The following is a 7,144-nucleotide window of genomic DNA, read 5'->3' on the forward strand; positions in this document are numbered from 1 at the left end:
ATTCGGTATATTATCGATATTTTTAGTTTCGTGCTACTCCGTGTAAATGGGAGCGCAGCACCGTCTTACATCGATTTTCCAATAAAATTTCCAAAATCTGTATTATCGACCTTAATTGAGTTCCGCCGTTGCTTTAGCATCCCCTTAAACAGTCGTATAAGTTACAAAAGTTGTGCAAGCTATTGAGTTTAAGTTTAACATAAATAAATTTGGCTTATAAGATTTTTGTTATGAAAATAAAGAAGAAATAAACATTAAACTCTATTTTTATTTAGTGTAACATTCAGATTAAATTCATTATTACATTAAAATTGTAATTATCTTTTATTATTTTTTTTAATTGCTATTATAATTTTTGAATTGCTTTTATAGTTTTTATTATTCGATCCAGCGCCAAGTGTTTACTTCTTTAACTTTTTGTGGTAACACTTGAATGATCAAGGTAACGCAATTATGAATTGTATTCTTTACTTAATTTGGTATGGGATTTAAGTTGACACTAATTGTTGATATCAAATTTTTTATACGAATAATACATATCATTAAAGTTGATATTATTTATTTAATTTAGTATCCGAATTACATGGGATTTAACTTCGCGCCAATTGTTGATACAATTTTTTTTAAGAATGATACATAAAATTATGTGAAATTTAACTTGGCTCCAGTTTTGTTGGTTCACTATACAGTAAACCCAGATTATAAGTAAACGCGGGCCGGATGATGGTGCGTGCTTTCTTGCTTTTGTTCATCGTGTTGTGAAGATTATGCCGCTACAACGCAAAAAAAAGGATCCTGTCACCGGTCGCCACTAATGTTACGAAGTTTAGACAATCTTTGTATGAGAAATAAATGACACGACAGCTTAATTACAAACTTGTATTAAGAACCTGTATTTCTGCAACACGTGCATTTCGGGACTCTATTTCTACATAAAGATACCACTCATAGAGGGCATTACTATTAGCATTAAATACATTCTCAAACCCTTTCCAACAGACGTGCTGTTTGCACATTTCAACTCCCTGGTGAAAAAATTTCTCTGAATTTCTCCGAAAATTTTTCTGAAAAAGTCTGAAAATTTTCCTGAAAATATCCGTATTTTCGGACACATTGCAGAGCTTTTCAAAGAATCTTTTTACAATATATTCATAGACTTTCAGAATTTTTCAGAAATTTTCAGACATTTTCAACGCGATACTTGAAAAAAATTTATATTTTAAGACTTATCAATTTTGTTTCTTTATAATTAACAGAATTTTTGTTCCATACAAGATATACATATGTAATGATTTTGCCTAAAATCATTTTGAAAAACACACTTACCTAGTGGAATTCGAATCTGGGACCTCTGGATTATGAGTTTCCTACGTTACATACTACACCACTTTTTCAACTGATAAGCATGTTATTTATTGTCTATTTAAGTTTCAGAAACATCATTGAATTCGCGCGAAATTCAGGAATATTCAGACCCTTAAAAATGATTTTCTCAGGAATCCCCTGAAAACCTCTAAAAAGTAAGATATTATTAAAATTCTAGAGACATCACTGAATTTCCGAATTTCAGCGAAATTCAGAGACTTTTAGACATTTAGGATGTTCAGAGAATTCGCTTAAAGTCTTTTAAATACTTGGAGATGACTTTCAGAGAATTCACTGAAAGTCTCTGAAAAGTAAGAAATCATGAAAATTTTGCCTTCAGAAACATCACTGAAGTCTCGAGTTTCAGCGAAATTCAGAGACTTTTAAAAACTTGGAGACGATTTTGGGAGAATTCGCTGAAAATGTCTGAAAAGTACGTAAATATGAAACCGGAATTTACCAATAGATGACCATACCTGTCAATGTAGTTGCCGTCAGACCGCGTCATTGACGCCATTTCCTTGTTCTGACATCTGACAAAGATTTTCAACTCACAACAATACAAGTTTCATGCAACAGTATAGTTTGTAACAGCGTTGAACATGTCGAATTTTGTGCCTGGAAACTACAATTTGCGGACAGCATTGATTTTCTGTTACCATTTGAAGAAAACTGCTGCAGAATCGCATAGAATGCTTGTCGAAGCTTACTCTTCGTGAGCATGCTCTTGATAAATCACAGTGCTTTGAGTGGTTTAAAAAATTCAAAAGTGGTGATTTTGACGTGAGAAACGAAGAACGTGGAAAACCACCGAAAAAGTTTGAAGACAGCGAACTGCAAGCATTGTTGGATGAGGATGACGCTCAAACTCAACAACCACTCGCGGATCAATTGAATGTGACACGGGAAGCCGTCTCCATACGTTTGAAATTCATGGGAAAGATCCAGGAGATGGGAAAATGGGTTCCACATGAACTGAATGAAAGACAGCAGGAAAACTGAAAAACCACTTGCGAAACGCTGCTCGCCAGGTACAAAAGAAAGTCATTTCTCGAATTGTGACTGGCGATGAAAAGTGGATATATTTTGAGAATCCTGAGCGTAAAAAATCATGGGTAACTGCAGGCGAACCATCGACATCGACTGCAAGGCCAAATCGCTATGGACGGAAGACAATGCTCTGTGTTTGGTGGGATCAGAAAGGTGCGATCTATTATGAGCTGCTAAAACCTGGCGAAACCGTTAATACCGAACGCTACCGACAACAAATGATCAATTTGAATCAAGCTTTGCGTGAAAAACGATCAGAGTACCAAAAAAGGTAACACAAAGTGATTTTGCTTCATGATAATGCACCATCACACACAGCAAAACTGGTCAAGGAAACGATTTAGGCGTTTGGTTGGGAAATACTTTCGCATACGGCTTACTCACCAGACTTGGCTCCGTCCGATTACTACTTATTTGCATCGATGGAGCACGCACTTGCTCAGCAGCGCTTCACTTCTTACGAAGATGTACGAAAATGGCTAGATGACTGGTTTGGCTCAAAACCTTTCACAGCCTCTCTTGAATATTTTCTGGAACGATATCTGATTCATGGAAAAAGGTGAATGTTATTTAATTTATCATTAAGTTTAAAAAAAATCTTTAAGGTTCTTAGCATTTTCAATAATTGCACTGTATTCAGTACAACGTTACACTACACGTTCAAATTGAAAGAAGCTGCAGATAGGTACATATTCGCAGAATATATAAATTTTTTTAAACGGAAGATTCATTCCGAATTTAGATATACTCTATGTTTAGAGTATGTCTGGATTCGGAAGATCTAGAGAATATTAAAACAATACAAATGTTCGAACTTTCAAAGAAAATCCATTTTATGTATTTTACATCGAATTGTGACTGGCGTATTTAACACATATAATAGTATTACTTTATTACTTTATTTTCAAAATGATATTATTTTGTCATTAATTAGGACTTTCAACTTAATGAAAATACAATAACTTTTACTTTTAAAATGAAGGTATTAATTTTTTATGATGATTCTGCAATTAATTAGGTTATTGTGTGACTTCAGAAAACGCAATAAGGTTTTACCGCTAGCATTTGCTAGGTACTTCGTAACTACCCAAGATACACCACGTGGAGGTTGCACAATCGGATTTGCATCTCGCGCGCGCGCAAGCGTGCGTGCGTTAGAGCGCGTACGTGCAATACAGAGGAATTATACTAAGAGTTGTAACGTTTCTGGCAATAGGTCATGTTCTTTCTTTTCAGATTTGTTCTTTGAGTCAAAATAACAGGATCAAAGTGACTAGAAGATGATGTAGAATATCTTCATTTGTGGCTATTCTATTAATTTTGCGAGAATGCATTTCTCTATATTTCCTAAACTTTTTATTACGTGCTTCTCGCTTGCCTCTTCCGAGAGTTGACCAATAGGAATTGAAAAATTTTCTATTATCACTTGTCCGTGTATGAGAAGTCTATGTATAGATGCAGGCATATAATACCAACCATAATGATGAACAAACAGTCTTGCTGTCTCTAATGCATATTTATCAAATTTCTCAGCATGTACAGTTTCTCCACAAGAAATTGCCTGAATAACTGCAAATTTTTTAATCAATTCGGTAGTTAAACCTGTGATTTTTGCAGTTACGTCCACTTCTGTAAAAAAATCGTCTTGCCGTATTTCCATCATTGCTTAATCCTGACCCATTTTTCACGATATCAATTAACAATCCTAATTCTTTCTTGAAACCTTTTTGTATCTTTTCCTTCGTAATTTGTCGTTGTTTCTTGTGAACAGGATCGCAAACTGACCATTTTTTAAATGGCATGTTGTATGAAACGTAGAGTAGAAATTCCATGCAGTGAATTTTTGCGTGTAGACTTGATATACCGAAATTATATATAGACTTATTTACGTCCCTGTTAAGTAATTCGACTATTGCATTCATTTGGCTGGGTCTTGCACCGCATATTGGGCAGGTTGCATAAGATGTTTCATTAGACAGAGCTGTGCATACTTTACCCTCAATCATCGTAAATAGCATTTCATAATTAACGGTTATATTTTTGTATTGCGTAGGAGCCAAATTTTTAATCTCGTCTTCCATTCTACGATACTCCTTTCTGGAAATGTCCATGGTTTCACGAATAAATTCAAATCTTATTGGACGACAAAATCGTGTTGAGGATGGTGTTTCGTTAATCCACAAAATTCCAGATTCGCTTACCAATTGTACTGGAACGAAGCTAGTCATAAAAATACAGCTGTCGCATTGTGAGTTATCTCGAAATTTTTGTTTGTACTCTGGTTGGAAATTCCGTCAAATCCCCTCTTGCAAATCAATTTTAGATTTGTATATAAATGTAATTTATCTTCATAAAGTGAAAGAAGTCTGATTGTTGTTATCTAAAACTGCCTGTAATTCAATAGAAGCTACAGTTCGTAATCGTTATCTTGTCTTTTGGTGGATAATACTCTAATTTTGCATGTTTGACTTGATAATATGATTGGCACTGATGTATTCCATTTTCTATGGAGTTTTCTCTCAAATGGATATATTGAAATTTTGAGAGATTTAAAGAAAGAAGCATAGCCAAACATTTCTCTTTTGAAAATAAAGATGTCTGGATTTTCTCTTCGCAAAAAGCTCTGATATGTCCGGCTTTGCTCGTATTTTTTATCAAATAGTTAATTATTATAGCGAAATCTGAAGATCCTTCGCTCTGAAGTTTTTGTTTTGTTGCGTAAAGCAAAAATTTTAGAATTTGGATGTCTTCAAGTTTCATTGAGTTGAGCCTTTAAACCTTGTTTATAGATATGGAAATTGTAATGAGATACCCAGAGTATTTCTAACATGAAATAACCTATGCTCCCATGTTATTGTGAAAACCATTGCTAAATTATAAATATTCAATAATTAAAAGGACAATCGAAATGAACATCATCGTGTGCCTGTTTCTGCAATGCTTGGTTCTAACTACCTGAAGACGAGTTATACAGTCTGTGAAGTAAGAGCGTGTACGGCATAAATGGCAGTTGGCTTCAAATATCATCCTAGTTTTTGTGTGAGATAGATGGAACCTTTGTCGTGAATGCTTTGTCACAAAAGATTCAATTGGTGTCGAATTCTTATCTGAGAAACACGGTAACCGCTATGAGTGCCGCATACGCATCGCGCTACGAGGCTGTGTTCCCACCCGAAAGGACCAAAAATGTCATATGTAGCGGCTGCTAAATACATGGGAAAGTTAAAATCGTTCGTCGCTAAGTGGGTTCAGCAATATAAGAAGACAAAAAATGTCGATGACTTGCCAGAACATGGCTCGATAGGCAAAGTGACGTAGAACATGGAAAAAAAAATTGTGAATTTGTTTAAGCGGAACCCGACCTTAACATTGCGACAAGAAGCAGTAAAATTAAAACAGAAGGGTATAGAAATATCACATACAACTATTCAACCCATCTCCTTACGCATAACATCAAATATCGAAGCACAATGAAGAAACCACTGTTAGGCGAAAAACATGTGATGAAAAAACTCGTTTGGACAAAGGAGAATTTGGACCGAGATTGGAGCAACGTGATTTTTACGGACGAAGCTTCTGGTTGGGGATATATTACCATCCGACGTTCCTGGTCAACCTTGACCAATAGATTAATAAAACGGACCGTTAAACACCCTGTAAAAGTTCATCTTTGGGGCTGCTTTTCAAAACAGGGTTTTGGAGCATTACATCTGTTGACATACAATTTAAATGCTCCGAAAATGCTTAAAATTTATGAAAAGTATTTGTTGCCGACTGCTGAACGATGTTTCATAAAAAAAAACGAGGACTGGACCTTACAGGAAGACAACGACCCAAAACACCGGAGCAAGCTTTGCACGAATGGAAAGAGCGGTCTGGCATCGTCACACTTGATTGGCCATTGCAATCGCCAGATGCAAATCCCATTGAAAATTTGTGGGCATATTTCAAGCACAAACTTCGAGGAAAAAGAGTATGCACTTTGAAGCAGCTGACACGACAAATTCGTCTCATTTGGAGGTCTTTACCGAACGAATACGCAGTCAACTTAGTGGAAAGTATGTCTCGGAGATGTCAGGCAATTATCAATGCCAGTGGTGACTGGACTCATTATTAATGGTACAGCATTTTTCTTTTCATGGAGTACAACAAATCTATGTACTTAAAAATCATTAAAAATAAATTTTTCTACACATTAACCTGTACACGCTCTTACTTTACAGACTGTAGGTACAATGCACCGTATACTTATTTTGCGCGCGTACTGGCTGTTTATTTATTCTAAATAGAAACATTAAATAAAGTTTAATTGTTATACTGATGTACTATGCGTTTTATTATCGATTTCTCGGAGTATCCCATATTAGGAGCATAATTTTTTTTACTTTGCAATTTGCTCACTTTTTACATTTCTTTAATTTATAAAAAAAATAAAATTTGAATTAAATTTTACATAACATTATTTCAAAGATTAAAAGTATGACTAAATTAGGCTAATGAGAGTCACGCAACGTTGAACGGCGCAAAGATAGGTGAAAACCATACTCAGATGTTAGCTTAAAGTCTTTTGTATTTGGACGTTTCAACTCTCTTTGGAGTCATCCTCAGCAATAAGATACAATATAATTGACTTACATGTCCTCGATGATTAAGTCACTCGCAAATTGGCAAGGATGCAGCGTTGTTAATCTAACAATTATACAAATTTCTCATTAGATAATGCCTGAGT

This window comes from Trachymyrmex cornetzi, unplaced genomic scaffold, assembly GCF_001594075.2.
Source record: "Trachymyrmex cornetzi isolate Tcor2-1 unplaced genomic scaffold, Tcor1.1 scaffold116, whole genome shotgun sequence".
Taxonomy (NCBI): Eukaryota; Metazoa; Arthropoda; class Insecta; order Hymenoptera; family Formicidae; genus Trachymyrmex; species Trachymyrmex cornetzi.